Source organism: Astatotilapia calliptera, chromosome 15 (assembly GCF_964374335.1).
Source record: "Astatotilapia calliptera chromosome 15, fAstCal68.1, whole genome shotgun sequence".
NCBI classification, from domain to species: Eukaryota; Metazoa; Chordata; class Actinopteri; order Cichliformes; family Cichlidae; genus Astatotilapia; species Astatotilapia calliptera.
In genome coordinates, this window is record NC_137436.1 from 21,864,979 (window position 1) to 21,882,334 (window position 17,356).

At 41.8% G+C, this 17,356-nt stretch overlaps 1 long non-coding RNA gene across 1 annotated transcript; it reads right to left on the reverse strand.

Moving 5' to 3' along the window:
* Nucleotides 1–15,544: 15,544 nt before the first annotated feature.
* Nucleotides 15,545–16,930, reverse strand: LOC145420566 (uncharacterized). The gene is made up of 3 exons (XR_013901892.1): nt 16,426–16,930; nt 16,168–16,334; nt 15,545–15,943 (listed from the first exon to the last, which is right to left on the reverse strand). It is a non-coding gene; the product is annotated as an uncharacterized LOC145420566 (long non-coding RNA).
* Between the last annotated feature and the right edge of the window lie 426 nt (nt 16,931–17,356).

The window sequence follows — 17,356 nt, forward strand, 5'->3', positions numbered from 1 at the left end:
GTTGGAGTTGTCTGAGTTTGGGTGTAGAGCTTGCAACTCTGAGAATCCGACCAGGCTTCCCCTGCACAAGTAAAAACCAATCGAACTCTGATTGTCTTACTTTGTTCTGAGTCAGCGAGGGCTGAAACCTAACTGTGGTTAAGGTGTTTTAATGCAGCGGTCCCCAACCGCCGGGCCACGGACCGTCGTTTGGTCGAGAGATGAGGCTCGGGTGTGAAATGTATGGTTTTCAGAGTTTTTATCGTTTTTTATCGTTATTTTGTTATCGTTTTTATCGTTAACTCTGTTTTCCTGGGTCTTTCACGTGTGTTATGAATAAATCTTCTTTTTTTCCGGTATCGGTACTAGTTTTATTTTGTTGTATTTATCTGTGACACCTTAAAGGCCGGTCCGTGAAAATATTGTCGGGCATAAACCGGTCCGTGGCGCAAAAAAGGTTGGGGACCGCTGTTTTAATGTATATAGAAGAGACTGACGTTTATATGTTATGGAGTTATTTATAGGACTTGTTACAAATCTTCATATGTTGGTTATATTGTAGTGGTTTTCTTATGGGGAGGGTTTTGTTTCCCTTTGGTTTGCTGACCCCCAGACTTGGTCTATTCCAGATGCTCACCTGAATCAGGTAGAGTATAACAGGAAGCCATTTGCTTTTCAGAAGGGTTGGATTCTTTGCTGTATCACCATGTGTTCTCATTAATAAAGTACATTTTACTCCAGTCTCGTGCTATTTTAGTGGAAGTGACCCATGACCGTCGGCCAAAACTGACAATATGACTATTAAAAGTCTGAGTAATACTGTAATTTTCTGCTGCTCATTCCTGTGCAATATCCCATCTGACCTCCCGTCATATTTCTTTTCAAGATTTTCTTATTTAATCACTAGTGTACATATATTTATAGATACATATATATATATTTAGTCATCTTTTCTCTTTTACCACGTCTTTCTAATATTTTGCTCTTTACTATTTTTCTATTTTTTATTTTATTTTATTATATTTTATTATATTTTCTTCTACTGTACCATGCTGCTGAGTGACTGCTGCTCGTCAAACACATTTCATTGCAATGTTGACCCTGTGCTAACTTGCATATGACAAATAAAACTGAAAACTGATAAAACTGAAAACAGTAAAGGCAAAGGGAACACATCAAGTAAGGATTTCACACTCCCACTCACAACGGCACTTTCAAAGCATAAAGCCAAATGCTTCAAAATTTCATTTTGAAGCATTTTAAAAATGAATGTGTTTGAGTTTCATTGCTCCAAAGCAATGTTTTCATATAAGCAAGATAACAACCAGTTTGCAACCATGTAAGTACAGTCCTCTATTGTGAACAGACGTGTTGGCAATCTGTCTGCGTTTATAAATTAGACAACAGTTATTTGCAAATCTTCATCAATCTGCCTGAGAGTGATTGCAGTCGGTCTGAGTTAGACTGCAACTGTTTTGAGTCAGGTTGCCTCCAAGGAGGCAGTTTATTATTTTCCTTTCCTAGTTGGACAGATGGCTGTTGTTTTGTTTTTACTGTAGTGTGCTGGGCCATTAATGGCTCAGGGGCTGCAGCGTATCCGCGCCAACACCTAAGGCCAACGTGGAGTCACCGGTCAGACTAACATAAAGAAAGAATCTGTTAAATTACACATTTGTATTCATTAAGTCACAGACAATGAAAACAAGCAGAAATCAAGATGTAATATTTTTATAATTTTATTGATGTTAAATTAAAGTTCCAGCTTAGTTATGTTATCAGTGCAAGTCACTTCAATCTGTATAGCACCAAAGGAAACAATGGTGTTTTCAAGGTGCTTCACACTGTAAGGTAACAACTTACAGTATTAAAAAGAAAACCCCAAAAGAACAAACCCCTCTGAGCAAGCACGAGGCGACAGTGGGAAGGAAAAACTCCCTTTTAAGAGGAAGAAACCTTCGACAGAACCAGGCTCAGGGTGGGGTGGCCATCTGCCGCGACCATTCCTGGGGATTTCAAAAATGACTTGATCTGATCTAAATGTAAAACTAGCTCATTTAAAGTGTCCAGTGAGTTTTAGAAAATATTTTGCTGTTGATATCACGATGTCACTATAAAGTGGAAACTTTGTTTCTTCCCTTACACCTCCCAAAAAATGCACGCACCGATGAGAAGCACTTAGATATGCAACTTGGTTCTGGGAATATCTTTCTTTTGAAAGTTTTAACAATATCTTCATCAAGATCTTGGAAGTTGAATTGCAAGATTGTCACCATAACCGCTGCATGCTTCCATCTTTTACAGAGGGATTTGAAAACCCTCTCGCTGAGTTTCTTGAACTTCTCTGGTGGGATTTTGTCGTATCTGGCCCTGATTTCAGTCCAGATTTTCATGGTAAGCCGGTTGGAGATAGCTTCAGCACTTTCAATGCTGAAGACTGTGCCTGATTTTTTTGAAACCTGGGAAATCAGTCCTTCCACAAAGATTTCCACTGAAAGTCTGCATCTTTCTTTCTTTTCATATGATTCCAGTCTATCAGTAACTGTTACTGCCAACAGGTGTTCTTGGAATACTGAAGTAGTTATGATATTAAATATTGGTTGTTCCATTAAATTCATTGAATCCTCCTCCCCACTCCTCCCCATTTTCAATGATATTAGTGACAATTTATGTAATTTGTCACAAATATCAGTGAAAATCGCATTAGCAATGCAGTCAAAATAATTCTGCACTTTTCGGTCTAAATGCAAATCCATCCCCTTGAATTTGTCCAAGAGTAGATCCAACAAACGTTTTTGGTGAGAATGAGGGCACTTTAAAAGTTTACCAAGCTTTGAAAGCACAGCCTGAATTAATGTCTCTAACCATCTTTCAAAGTCTGTTTTTTCAGGTGGCTCACAGTCTACAGAAGATCTGTGATGCTGTATCTTTTTATATGACTCCGTTTGACTTACGTTTGTTAACGGTGGGATGCTGGCTTCATGTTCAACACAGGATTTCTGCTGCTGGGGATCTGGAATTGGATTGTTTTCTGGTTTTGCAGCACTGTGTCGGTCAGCATTTTGACAGCTTTCTTCTGTGTTAGCTGTTTCTTGGCTGTTAGCATCTATATTCTGTGCTGTATCAAACTCCTGCTCAGCAGAATCGTCCAAAAATTTCACACGTGACAAAACCGTTTTGCCAGTAGTGGTGTGGACAGAACAGTTTTCATGTACAGGGGAGTTCTGGGAAGACCTCAGTGGTGATACTGCTACTGACTGTTCACACAGGTCCATTACGTCCTCTACAAAACCTACAAGCCGCTTAGCAGTGAAGCAATCCGGATAGCCTGAGATAAGCTCTCCCCACTGCTTGATCGAAAAACTACTGAACAAGTTATTCAAGAGGGATACCAAAGCATGTACTGTAGAATTATCCCCATTGGTCTGAACTGTTTCATCATTTGTCATTGTGTTACAGTTCGAGCTTGCCATTTCACTTTTTTGTTTTTTATGTCTAAAATGTTGTTTTGTGTTAAACTCCGTGTTTGAACGTTTAAAGCGCTGCTGTCCCGCTGTGTGAATGCGTTTCAACTGAACAGCCAGGTCTATATATAAGGTCGGTTTAAGGTTTCTTTGTAACGTCACCTGACGTTTCTTTGTAACGTCACCAGTCAAAGGACTGGCCCGCCCCGTCATAACGAAAGGGGCGGGACAAATCTGTTGCTTAGCAACTGAAAAAAAGGCACACCGCGCTGAATGCTACATCCGGCCTGCGACGGTACACCGCCTCCGCACCACCGTTTAAACATGAAGTGTGGATGTTAGAAGATCCCAAATATGGTGAGCTACTGGGAAATTACTCACGTTTTTGTTCTTGAGAGTGAGCGATAATAAGCGACATTTTATTGAGAAATTACAGTAGTCTGTCTACAAAAACTACAAAAATGACCTAAATAAGACAGAAGTACACATTCATTTTTATCGTTTTGTCAACAACAGGGCGCATGAGGTTTGTTCAGTATTTGTTGTGTCTACAAGGCTCAGGCGCCCCCATGAAGTGTCTTATTTGTATAGTTGAAAGCATTATAAAGGAACGCAAAACTAAATTACATATAATTATAATTCTTGGCACTTTCTGGTGTGTGTGAGTTAGTGTTTCTCTTTTATGATTTGTGGGTCCAGCATCAAATTCAGAATCCTTCCCATCACACATGAGGTCTTGAATAATCATCTTATTTTAAAGACCTCGTAGTTTGATAGTTTGCTCTCAGACTGTGGGCTTCCTTGTGGTTTTTAGGATATTTAGAAGTAGAAGGGGATCATCCTTCTGTGGAACCAGCTCCCAGTTTGAATGCAGGAGACGGACACTATCTCTACTTTTAAGATTAAGTTTCAAAGTTACCTTTTTGCCAACGCATATAGCTAGGGCTGAATCAGGTGACCATGAATCCTCCCTTAGTTACCCTGGGACTACCCTGCTGGGGGATTCCCACCATGTGTTTATACACCTCTCTGCATTCAATAATTAGTTCTTGTTCATCTCTGGCTCTCGTCCACAGTGTGTCTTTTGTCCCCTTTTTCGTCTCCTCATCCCCAAAGGGTCGCAGCGGGCTGCCCCTCCCTGACCGTGGTTCTGCCAGAGGGTGCTTCCTGTTAAAAGTGAGTTGTTCCTTCCCACTGTATTGAGGTTTTTTCTTTTTAATTGTAGACTTTCTACCTTACAATCTATACCACCTCGAGGAGACTGTTGTTGTGATTCAGCTCTGCATAAATACAATTAAATCGAATTAAGTGGGTTCAGCTGTTTTGTGAAATAAATGTGAGTGACATGGTAAGTAATAGCCTGCATGTAACTCATGGTAAGAAGAGCAATATCGCCCCCTCCTGGTTCAACCTTTTTTTCTTTGCAGTAATCTTTCCAATAATAATACATATGCACTAACCTCATGCTTGCTGTTAACAATAGCCTAAAGACACAAAATCAAGTTTAGTTTTTTCCTTAAGTTTATGTTTTTTTTTATATGGTTGGCATTTATTTTGTTTCTTTTTAATAATTATATTGATTCTATTGATTGTTTGCCAAGCACTGAGGTCTCTGCTTAGACTGTGCTACTGGGATCACTGATTTAAAAATGAGGCAAAAGCACCAAAGTTGTGCTCAAAAATAGTACAGTGAGCTACAAGCTGTTGCTGTAGTAATTCTAACACACTTATTGTTTTTAAATACATACATGTTTAGTTCTTTTAAACCTAATTATATATATATTTTTTGCAAAAGTGTCACCTAAACACCCAAATATACGTAATTCAAAACTTACTTTAATTATTACCCATTTGGCTGGTAACATGGACCCAGTCTGATGGATAGTTACTGAACAGATAGTCTTTTCTTTAAAGGCTGCATTCAGAGCAAATCATTGTAAAAACAAGACAAGTCAATAAAAAACAAGTAATAACTATAATACTAAACTACAATAGAGAGAAAATCCAGTAAATATAATTATATTATGTAAAAAATATACAAATATTTACCTCTAATTTAAAAAGACATTACAAGGGTACTAGTTTCATTTTAATCTCAACATAATCTAAATTGACACTAAATCAGTTTAAATATTACAGCTGAAGGTGATTTTAATAAATGTACTGCTGCTTGACTTTGTTTTACTACTGCAGTATAATTTATCATGTACAAAAGCTCCAAATGTTGTTTCTCTGACTTAATGTTCTGATGACGTTTGTGTTACTTTGCAGGAAATAGTCAGGACCCAGATGAACCTGTGCTGGAATTCAGTGTGGGTGAGTAATATGAGCATTTATGAAGGCTGTCCATGACCTGTAATTAAATTTAGCGTCATTAGTGCCACTCATTGCAAGTGACAGTGCACATGCTTTCAGCATGGAGTCTGCTCTTATGGTAGCAAAATAAATTCAGAAAATCTCCATCAAAAAGCAGCTCAGCAGCAGAAATATATATGGTCAGCTGGTTGTGAGTTAATGAGCATGTGAAATCAGTGTGAACATTTTGAAACAACAACTCTCCAACCTCGTAATTGTAAGACTGCCTGTGCAGCCACAGGAGCCTTCAGAGAGTCTTCCTGCTTGTCTCTTGGGTTGATTTGCTCGTGTTTTCTCACCCAGTCAATGACTGTAAAAGGGCTGGACTAATTGGAGGCAGGTGTAATTGATTGCACTGATATGCTAGTCTACTTATAGCCCACATTACAAACACTGCTGTGCTATTTTGTCTCTCAGTGCAGGTATGTAATGTGACAAAACCTCTAATGATCTGATATGTTTGGGATGGATGGGCTGTGAATTATATAGTGAATTGTCTTATTTTGTCGCTCTGTGCAGGCTTTCTACTTACAGGGTGGTGGGTCTCAGAGGACAATTGCTACCCCTGTTGAAGTGAACAACGTGTGGAGTGCAACTGGCTTTGTGGCATAGCTGGCTCTGGCCTTGGACTGTGTGTTTTTACTTTGTACCTAAATGGGACACTGGACTTCTAACTACTATTCATTGTGTTTATAAATAAAATTTTAGAATTTTATTGACTGTCATCTTTTTGCCCACGGTGGAGACGGTTGGTCAGACCTAGAATCTGTGTGTGTGTGTGTGTGTGTGTGTGTCATCAGCAGGGTTTTGCATAAAAGAGTGTGAGCAGGTCAAAAGGTCAATTCATTTATTGTAGTTTTATGGCAGCACCCTCTAGTGGCCTTGAAGCAAACAGTCTCCTAACTAAGCCATGGCATCTCTGGTCTCTCCTACTTTTGTGTGCTCTGCTGGAGGAGCAGCATTGGATCTAGTGATACTGAGTAAGCTGATTAGGACAGGCCTGGAGAAATGTGGTTTGCATGAAGTATCAGGAAAAAAACAACCTTGTATTGTAAAATAATAATACACGAATAATAAATACTTTTCATGACATTCAGATTTCTGGACTCGCGAGTTCATAGAACATTAATGTTACGAAACATTGAGAAGTCTTAAAACTACATTGTATACTTATTATTTATTTACTTTAATCAGATTTGACTGGTATTTTTAAACATTAAGTTTTTGTTCCTTCAACTATTGTATTTAAGCTTATGACTCACTCACAGTATGTTTATATAACTGTCTAAAAAAAAAAACGGTGAGGATGTGGCCGCAGTGGCTGAGAAGCAAGAACTTTGCTTTTTCTTTTCTTTTTTTTTTCTTTTTTTTTTTTTAATTGGGAAGCATAAATGAACATACCAGAAAACCCTGCACGAAGGAGCCATATTTGTTTTTTGTGTGTGCATAAGATGACGCTTTAGTATTATTACACATATGATAAGGATGTTAGCATGCAACACACAAACTCAAGTGGTGTTGCCAAGATAGTTGCTGACTGGCAAGAAACTTCTAGAAGAAATCTGGTGACAGTCCAAAGCACAAATTAGATATTCACTGAGATATTCAACATCTCTTTATCTCAGTCGGTGATCCCCACATGCTTCAAAGAGTCCATCATTGTTCCTGTCCCGAAGAAACCCCACCCTGCTTCTCTCAATGACTATCGCCCTGTAGCCCTCACCTCAGTAGTGATGAAGTGCTTTGAACGCCTGGTCAGAGACTTCATCATTTCTTCACTACCAGACACACTGGACCCACTACAGTTCGCTTACCGTCCAAATCGTTCCACAGACGATGCCATCTCTCATCTCCTCCACACATCACTCACTCACTTGGACACTAGAAGGGGGAATTATGTTAAAATGCTCTTCATAGACTACAGCTCTGCATTTAACACCATAATTCCCTCCACACTCACCACCAAGCTGGAGCATCTGGGACTCAGCTCATCTATGTGTCAGTGGATCTCCAACTTCCTAACTGGCAGACCACAGGCAGTAAGGATGGGCGGACATGTCTCAGCCTCCACCACTCTCAGCACTGGAGCCCCCCAGGGGTGTGTTCTGAGCCCCCTGCTGTACTCTTTGTACACATATGACTGTGTGGCCACTACCAGCTCCACCACCATCATCAAGTTTGCTGACGACACCGTCGTGGTGGGCCTGATCTCTGATAACAACGAGACGGCCTACCTGAAGGAGATTAGGAATCTGGAGAACTGGTGCCAGAGGAACAACCTCCTTCTAAACGTCAGTAAGACAAAGGAGCTGATAGTGGACTTCAGCACTAAGCAGGAGAGGAACTACCAGACCCCCGTCATCAACGAGTGCCCAGTGGAGAGAGTGGACAGCTTCAAATACCTCGGAGTTCACATCACGCAGGACCTGTCATGGTCCTGTCACATCAACACCGTGGTGAAAAAGGCCCGACAGCATCTCTACCACCTCAGACGCTTGAGAGACTTCCAACTGCCCTCCAAGGTGCTCAGGAACTTTTACTCGTGCACCATAGAGAGCATCCTGGCGGGAAACATCTTAACCTGGTTCGGGAACAGCACCATGCAGGACAGACGAGCTCTACAGAGGGTTGTGCGGTCAGCTGAGCGCACCATCCGCTCCGAGCTCCCTGACCTGCACTCAATCTACAGCAGGCGGTGCTGGACCAAGGCCAGGAAGATGGTGAAGGACCTCAGCCATCCCAACAACAGACTGTTCTCTCTGTTGAGGTCAGGAAAGCGATTCCGCTCCCTGAAGACCAACACAGAGAGACTGAGGAGGAGCTTCTTCCCGCAGGCGATACGGTCTCTCAATCACACCACCACACAGTACTGACCCACACATGTGGTTCTTACACACACACTGGACTTTCTGGACTTTGGTTTTGCACAACACTGGTCACTATATTCTTCATTTCCGGTTAATACTTGTACAGCTGCTGTTATTGTGTATATATTTATTTATATTTAGATTTCTTCATACATTCTTATATAGTTCTATATTGTGTATTGTGTATTTTGTTGTACAGTTATTTTATTTTCAACTTTAATTTATATACACTGAACAAAAATATAAACGCAACACCTTTGTTACTGCTCCCATTCCCCATGGGATGGACGTAGAGACCTAAAATTCATTCCAGATACACAATATAACCATCCCTCCCAAACAGTGGTCACAAATCAGTCCAAATGTGTGGTAGTGGGCACATCTGCTATATTGAGATAATCCACCCCACCTCGCAGGTGTGCCACATCAGGATGCTGATCTGACATCATGAGTAGTGCACAGGTGTACCTCAGACTGCCCACAACAAAAGGCCACCCTGGAATGTGCAGTTTTTTGCGCTATTGGGGGTCTGGGGACCCAGAACCGGTCAGTATCTGGTGTGACCACCATTTGCCTCATGCAGTGCAACACATCGTCGCATGGAGTCTATCAGATTGTCAATTGTGGCCTGTGGAATGTTGGTCCACTCCACTTCAATGGCTGTGCGAGGTTGTTGGATATTCGTGGGAACTGGTACACGCTGTCGTATACGCCGGTCAAGCACATCCCGAACATGCTCAATGGGTGACATGTCCGGTGAGTATGCTGGCCATGCAAGAACTGGGACATTCTCAGCTGCCATCTGCCCTGAACAATGTGAACCATGATTCATCCGTGAAGCGCACACCTCTCCAACGTGCCAGACGCCATCGAATGTGAGCATTTGCCCACACAAGTCTGCTACGGCGACGAGCTGGAGTCAGGTCAAGACCCCGATGAGGACGACGGGCATGCAGTTGAGCGTCCCTGAGACGGTTTCTGACAGTTTGTGCAGAAATTGTTTGGTTGTGCAAACCAATTGTTCCAGCAGCTGTCTGGGTGGCTGGTCTCAGACGATCTTCGAGGTGAACCTGCTGGATGTGGAGGTCCTGGGCTGGTGTGGTTACACGAGGTCTGCGGTTGTGAGGCCGGTTGGATGTGCTGCCATATTCTCTGAAACGCCTGTGGAGACGGCTTATGGTTGAGAAATGAACATTCAATGCACGGGCGACAGATCTGGTTGACATTCCTGCTGTCAGCATGCCAATTGCACGCTCCCTCATTGCTTGTGGCATCTGTGGCATTTTGCTGTGAGACAAAACTGCACATTCCAGGGTGGCCTTTTGTTGTGGGCAGTCTGAGGTACACCTGTGCACTACTCATGATGTCAGATCAGCATCCTGATGTGGCACACCTGTGAGGTGGGATGGATTATCTCAATATAGCAGATGTGCCCACTACCACACATTTGGACTGATTTGTGACCACTGTTTGGGAGGGATGGTTATATTGTGTATCTGGAATGAATTTTAGGTCTCTACGTCCATCCCATGGGGAATAGGAGCAAAAACAAAAGTGTTGCGTTTATATTTTTGTTCAGTGTATGAAGACGTGGATTCTCCTTTTCACATGTTAGCATGTTGTTTGGCCAGCTGTGGCTTACATTACCACAGCTGTGATAAAATTATCAGGAGTACTTCTATGTCTATGAGGGGAAAGCTTTCCTTGTTTACATATAATATAATAATGATACAGATAATGAAAGTCAGACAAAGTGGATCATGTCTTTTACAAAGTGCATAAATAAATCAAGCAGATTTTTTTTCGGTTGTGGTTTCTGAGTTGTGAAATGTCTGCAGCTCCGGAGTGGACTGTATTTGATTTGTCACATTGAAAGAGGGCCAGAAAATTACATAATCAGTGAAGCCAAACACATGTCTCTTTCCTAATATGGGCAATGTCTTTAGTAAAACTCAGCTGTAAGCATGTCTCCAGGCTCTGAATTGAAGGATTTTAGCACACAATGTTATGTGTTTTCAAACTCACAAAATCATATTTTACGTTCTTGAAGCAATAACCACGTGAAACTGAAGTTTAAATACTTTTCTTCCCTACATCCTGTGTGCAAGAGTCAATTATAGCATCATTTGGAGAGTTATATTTCATTTAGCATGTTATCGCATATCTGAAGGGGACCTAAAATAAAGCACAGTTCAGTCAGAGGGTCTCTTATTGATTGAAATCAACTTTTCCTGCTTTTAGGAGATAACTGAAAGTATACATGAAAGTGCCTTATCTTTTATAACCACAGGTTTTTTTTTATAATGGGTGTTTGTGTAAACTGTGTGTCACAGAAATAAAAGGCTGCTGTGGCGTGATGGTTCTTCGTAGTGGTCTGACACCGAGGGCAGAGGGGCTGCTCTGAGATCCTTCCCTTGCTAGCATGTGAAAAACCGGTTGAGCTGTTCGTCTTGTTTCATTAACGGGAATAAGTCTCTAAAGCAGCGGGGCCTGTGGAAGCGCAGACCCAACACTTTCCAGTAGCATAAGATTTTTTGCCAAGAAGTGCGACAGCAAAGAACTGATTGTCCAAATATAAGTTTCCTTACTTTTTCTATGAAGTTTATATGTTTGTAAAAATAAAGTAAACCATCTGCTCTAAACAGGTTTACATAGACTCAAGATTCCTTTTATCATTTTCTTGAAAATGTGTTTTTGGGGTGTTTTGCAAAACTAACTTTCCTCAGTCACACACTTTTTTCCTTCAGTTAAAAAACTTGTAGATCTGGCATATTGATCGATCACAGGTTTGATAGCTTATCTCTGGACAGTCAGCTTAAAGAAGAATTTGCAAAGTTCATTGTATTTATTTAAGATCATTTTTGACAGCCACAGCTGTGACACATCAATGATTTTTATAAGATATTTATCACAGACTGACAGAACTACGAGAAACACCTTTTAGTTATCGTCCTTTTTAGTCGTCTGAAAAGTTCATATAAAAGCAGAGGTTTCTCTGTTTTAAAGACACAGAACATTTTTAAGACACAATCACACAAGTAGATATTTCAAGAAGACAGTGTAAACAAACATTTAGGGGCTGTGGTTTCACATGTTGCTCCACCTATCATGCGTTAGAGTCACCTTCCAGTAAGTTTCCAGGTCACTTACCCAGTATATGTACTCAGACTGGAACCAGTATGTTTGAGATTCATACAACCAGAAAACTGTCTCCTCTGTTTATTGTGTGAATTCACACTATTGAGATCCTGTTTCTCTTTAAACTTTATTCTACCTTATTCTAGTTGCTCCGACCTTTGCTGGTTAACTACTCCCTCCGTTTTCAGCCGATTTCCACCATTTAAACTTGAATCTGTTCTGCTCCCTGTGCTAATGCCAGCTGTATCTTTTGGTGGTCATACCTTTCATACTTTTTGAGATATTACAGTTTTTGCCCGTTGCTTGAACACTACAAACCCATGCTTAGACTAAAGTAACACAACTTGAAGCTTTTGTTACCATACCTCAAACACATGTACCCCTACCTTAAACAAAAGCGCTGCTTTGCACCCTAGTTGCAATTATGCAACACACTTACTCCTTTATGCAACACACATGGTCCTGCATGCTACACTCTATTTCATACATAAGACACTTTGTTCACAAAATGAAATTTCAGGGTGCCATTTGGAAAACACATGTACCCAAAATACAAAACACATCGGGTAATTGCAACCACTCAAATACACACCTGAAGGCACTTACTTGTAAAACTGAACACCAATTAGCCAACTACAAAAAGCCCTCAGTTTAGCCAATTCAAGAACTTTGCAAGCATGGATGGAGGGAGAGCAAGAGGAGGAGGAGGAGGAGGAGGAGGAGGAGGAGGAGGTCGAGGTCGAAGTCGAAGTGGCCATGCACGGACCCATATTTCTGATGATATAAGAGCAACTTTGGTGGACCATGTCATCAACCATGGCCTGACTATGAGGGAAGCTGGGCAGAGAGTCCACCCACATCTAAGCTGCTTCACAGTGGCATCTGTAATAAGAACATTCCGACTAGAAAACAGGTCTGTCTTCACCTCTCTACCTTCTACTCCACTCAGATGGTTTTTATAGCACTGTTCTACAGTATATACCATTACCATATCAAGTGTACAGGGTATTGCAGGGTGCTAAGGCTCCTTTTGCAGCCAAAGTGGTAGTTTCTGTGAAACATAGCATGATTACTTATATTGAAGTACAGTGGATGACACAGTACGTACAGTAAAGTACTGTAAGAAAAATAAGCAAAGCGATGACAATATGTGGTTGTATTTCTCTAGACTGACTCGAAGACCTTCTGGGGGAGGACGCCAACGCCTGTTCACACAACAGCAGGAACTTGCCGTTGTGGACCTAGTGAGGGCAGACAATGCCATCCGTCTCCACCAGCTACGAAAGCAAATACTTGCAGACAGGCAAGTGTTCAACAGCATAAACCATGTGAGCATCACCACCATCAGACGCATCTTGGGAAAACACAGCATCACCATGAAGCAGCTCTACAGAGTCCCATTTGAGAGGAACAGTGACAGAGTCAAAGGACTTTGAGCTGAATATGTACGGGTAAGTGTAACTGTCCTTTACATGTACAATACAGTATTGGTGAAATCCAGTAGCAGCTGAATATGTACCATATCAGTACCACATGGATCCATTCTGAGAGCTACACAGGTACCTGTGTGATGGGGTTCTGTATGTGTAGCACTGTAGTACAGTAATATGTTCTCTTGGCCATGGATGGAGTTGCACAGCCTCATGAATTCATTTTCATTGATGAAGCTGGATTCGACCTGTGCAAAACAAGACGACGGGGTCGTAATGTCATTGGTCAAAGGCAATTGTGCACGTCCCAGGGCAGCGCAGGGGAAATGTCACATTGTGTGCCGCCATAAGCCTTCGAGGGCTTCTGCATCATCATGCAAAACTAGGTCCATACAACAGCCAACATATACTCACATTTCTAGATGCTCTCCATAACATAGTTGTACAGAACAGACCAGATCAGCCCAGGTTTGTTTCCATCAGGCTGCTCTGGTCCAGGCCTGGTTCTCCAACCACAACCAACTTGAAGTGGTATACTTGCCCCTTACTCACCATTTTTAAACCCTATACAGGAATTTTTTTCGGCTTGGAGATGGCGTGTATATGACCGCCAACCACATGCCCGCATGCCTCTTCTGCAGGCAATGGAACAGGCCTGCGGCGACATTCAGGTGACAGCAATCCATGGATGGTTTCGACATGCAAGAGGATATTTTCCCCGGTGCCTAGCGAGAGAAGACATTGCTTGCGATGTCGATGAGGTCCTGTGGCCAGACGCCAACAGACGGCGGGATCCATGAGCCCACGTATGCACAATTGTCATGATTTTTTGTGTTTACAGTATGGAGTTTTTTCTATTACTGTATTATGGTGTTTTTTGGTTTTTTTTTTGCTTTCTCTGAATTCATGGTAAATGGCCTGCATTTGTATAGCGCTTTACTCAGTCCCTAAAGACCCCAAAGTGCTTTACACTACATTCAGTCATTCACCCATTCTCATGGTACTGCAATGTACAATACTGAGTAGGCCTATTTGTTGTTTTGGTTGTTTGAAAATGTGTCTCCTGAAAATATGCCTTCTGAATAAACAATGAAAGACTGCAGTGTTTTATATAAAGTAGAATAGTGTGCTCCCCCTGATCTGTAAGTGTTTGCATATGATGCAAGTATGTGTCATTTTGTCAACAGTTACATTTTGACAAAGGAATGTTAGGTTTTGACAGCAGAGTTTAGGTTTTGAGAGTTTCAATTTGGCACAGATGTGAATGGTATATTTCCCAGTGTTGTGTCGTGTGTACCCAGAGGTTGCCCTTTGTTACAAATTAAAGTCTACAAATCAATGACATCACACTGGCCTATGTTTATTCAGTCTATGATTACATGTCAGTGAGATCTTGGAGCTGCCAGCATGCAAAGCTGCAGCTTTAGAATTTAGGCTCTAATCCTTTTTTCCACCATTTTTTTTTTATTTTTCTTCTTCCTTTGTTTCTCAGACATGTATGTTTTGTTTTTTTTTTGTTTTTTTCTCCCATCATTTCCTCTTATTGTCCCTTTACATACTCTTTGCCTCGCTCCAGTCTACTGCCAGAGTTTCAGTATTTTATTCACTTAATAGCAGGACAGAATACCACGTGACTGTGGCCTTGTGTTATACCCTCTCTGCTGCAGTGATGCTGCAGACAAACACAAACATCGTGATCAGACATTTAAGAAAAGCCTCTTACAGATGAAGGTCTGTGTCTCTTGACCTAAACACATAATCAAGTTAAATCTAATTTATGTTCATCAGTGCCCCTCACACTGTAACTTAAAGTAATACATTTGTTACTGATTAATTACAGAAGCACGTTTGTGAGCATAAAGATGTAAGCCTTGGACCATCGGGATGAAATGTGGTTGGGAAACTTAACAAGCATTGATAAAGCTTCATCAGTAGTTCGAACAATGCCTCAAAACCTTCGCTCACCACAGGTGGTTAGCAGACTGTGGTTGTACCATGCAGCCTAATAACATGCAGTAAATTGCAGGTTAAAGCAGTCTGCTTACACATTGTTAAACGAGGGAAGGGAACTAATGTGGCTGTCACATGACCCTTTTGTCTCATTTCATCCCAGCATTTGATTAAATTGCTGCTCACTACTTAAAACTGATCACATAAAACTATTTTTCTTCATCTTTTAATGATTACCAAAGTCTGTGAATCCCCAAATTGTTCAGTTGTTCTTTTTGCTCCCTATGAGGTCACTTTTACCATGTGACAAAAACAACACCCCACTGTACACACTTGAGCCACCAGCAACTTTATAAATCCCCAATAAAAAGCTGACAGGTTGCAATGATGTTCCAAATAACTTATTAAGAAAACAGCTAAATACACAGAAAATATTATGAAAACTGGTTTATTTTATATCTCCTAGTTTGAAGTGAAGCAATAAAAACATGTATAAAACATCACAAACTGTAATATTATACAAATGCTTACGTCCTGCTGATGCAATGGAGACATCTTCCAGTGACAGTCTTCATCCGTGTGAGTGTGAGGAGGCTCCTAAACCCACCGACACAGAAGTGCATGTTCACAACTCCCTCTGTGCAGGTGGGGTCAGGGCCCTCCTCACCCTGGGTGAAGAGGGGTGGTGCTGTGGCCAGTCAGGTATGAAGTGCTGAGAGTGGATCTTTGGTCCTCTGTGCAGCTCTGTCCACTCTCAGCTGCCCTGCAAAGCAATAACACGAGAAAGACGTCATTTTAACACAAAACAGCATTTCCATTGTTGGTAGCTGCAGCATGTTGTTAAAATGCAATTTTAAACTCAACATATACACACAATAACTATAACTAAACTTAAACCTACAGTACTGTAGGACGATGATTTACACCAGCTATTGGAAGGATTTAGTCTTCAAGACAGTTTGTAGCCAATGTGAGGTGATAACTTACATAGCTGGAACACAGCACCACTCTCCAGTTTGTCATTTGGTCATCCATCCTTCTCATCGGGTTGGGGTAAGGCTGTCTTCTGGGTGGAGTATCTCTCTGTGTTAGCTCCGTCCTGGGCGTTGAGTGTCTGAAGTGCTGAATGCTGGGAGAGGACAAGTGTAAAGCACCTGAAGACAAAAAGACAAAGAGAAAAGCATGAATTCACAGATCACAGAGTTGTTCACTTTACTTTTCTTCTGTTATGTGTTTTTACCTTACCTCTGATCCCTGAGCCACAGGCTATACCTTATGTAAAAACAAGAGACTACAGTCAGTTCACGACATCATTTTAAACCTTTTCTACTTATTTGTGTTGACATTAAGTACGGACTTACCTTTGTCCTGCATGGTGAGCTAGAGCTTGAGAAAAAAATGTTAGTCATTTACAAACACTGCAAAGGCCAACTTAAACATTTAAAGCTTAAAAACAAGTTCTAACATAATCTAGTCAGAGTCGCTGTCATCAAGTGAAAGGTTAAAAGGCCTTTCCCAGAAGCGTCTGACACCAACAGAACCCGAGGATGTTGAAGGGCCATAAAACGTGTCATCACTTACCTTGCACCTCTTTGCACTTACCTCATCAGTGCAGGTGTCGTCTCCGCTTCTCTTTGCTGAGGAGGTGAGAGCTGAGGTTGAAGGAGAAGCTGAGAGAGTAGCGGAAGAAGGAGCAGGAGAGGAAGGAGCTGAGGGAGCAGGGGAGGAAGCAGCTAAGGGAGCAGGAGAGGAAGCAGCTGAGGGAGGAGCAGGGGAAGCAGGAGAAGCTAAAGGATCACCAACCGGGAAGAGTGGGGCGTTGGCCTGGCCGAAAGGCGGCATGGCGAACGGGGCAGCACCTGGAGCAATAGGATGTTGCCAATCGTGCCAAAACGGCTCTGGAGGGAGCTCCTGGATGAGAGGGGAATCAGCTCTCTCATCCATGGTGTCATACCCCGAGTCGTCACTAGGCCAATCGGCCCACTCTTCTGAGTTGTTCCAGTCAGAGGAATTGTCAGTGTCTTCACTCACCTCTTCGACGTCCTCAGGTATGTAGGGAGGGTACTCACCTTCCTCTTCACTGTCATCAGGATCCTGTGCTTCAGGAGAAGAGGGTGAGGATGGGAGAGGGATATACTCACCATACTCACCTTCACTGACACGCTCGGTATCAGAG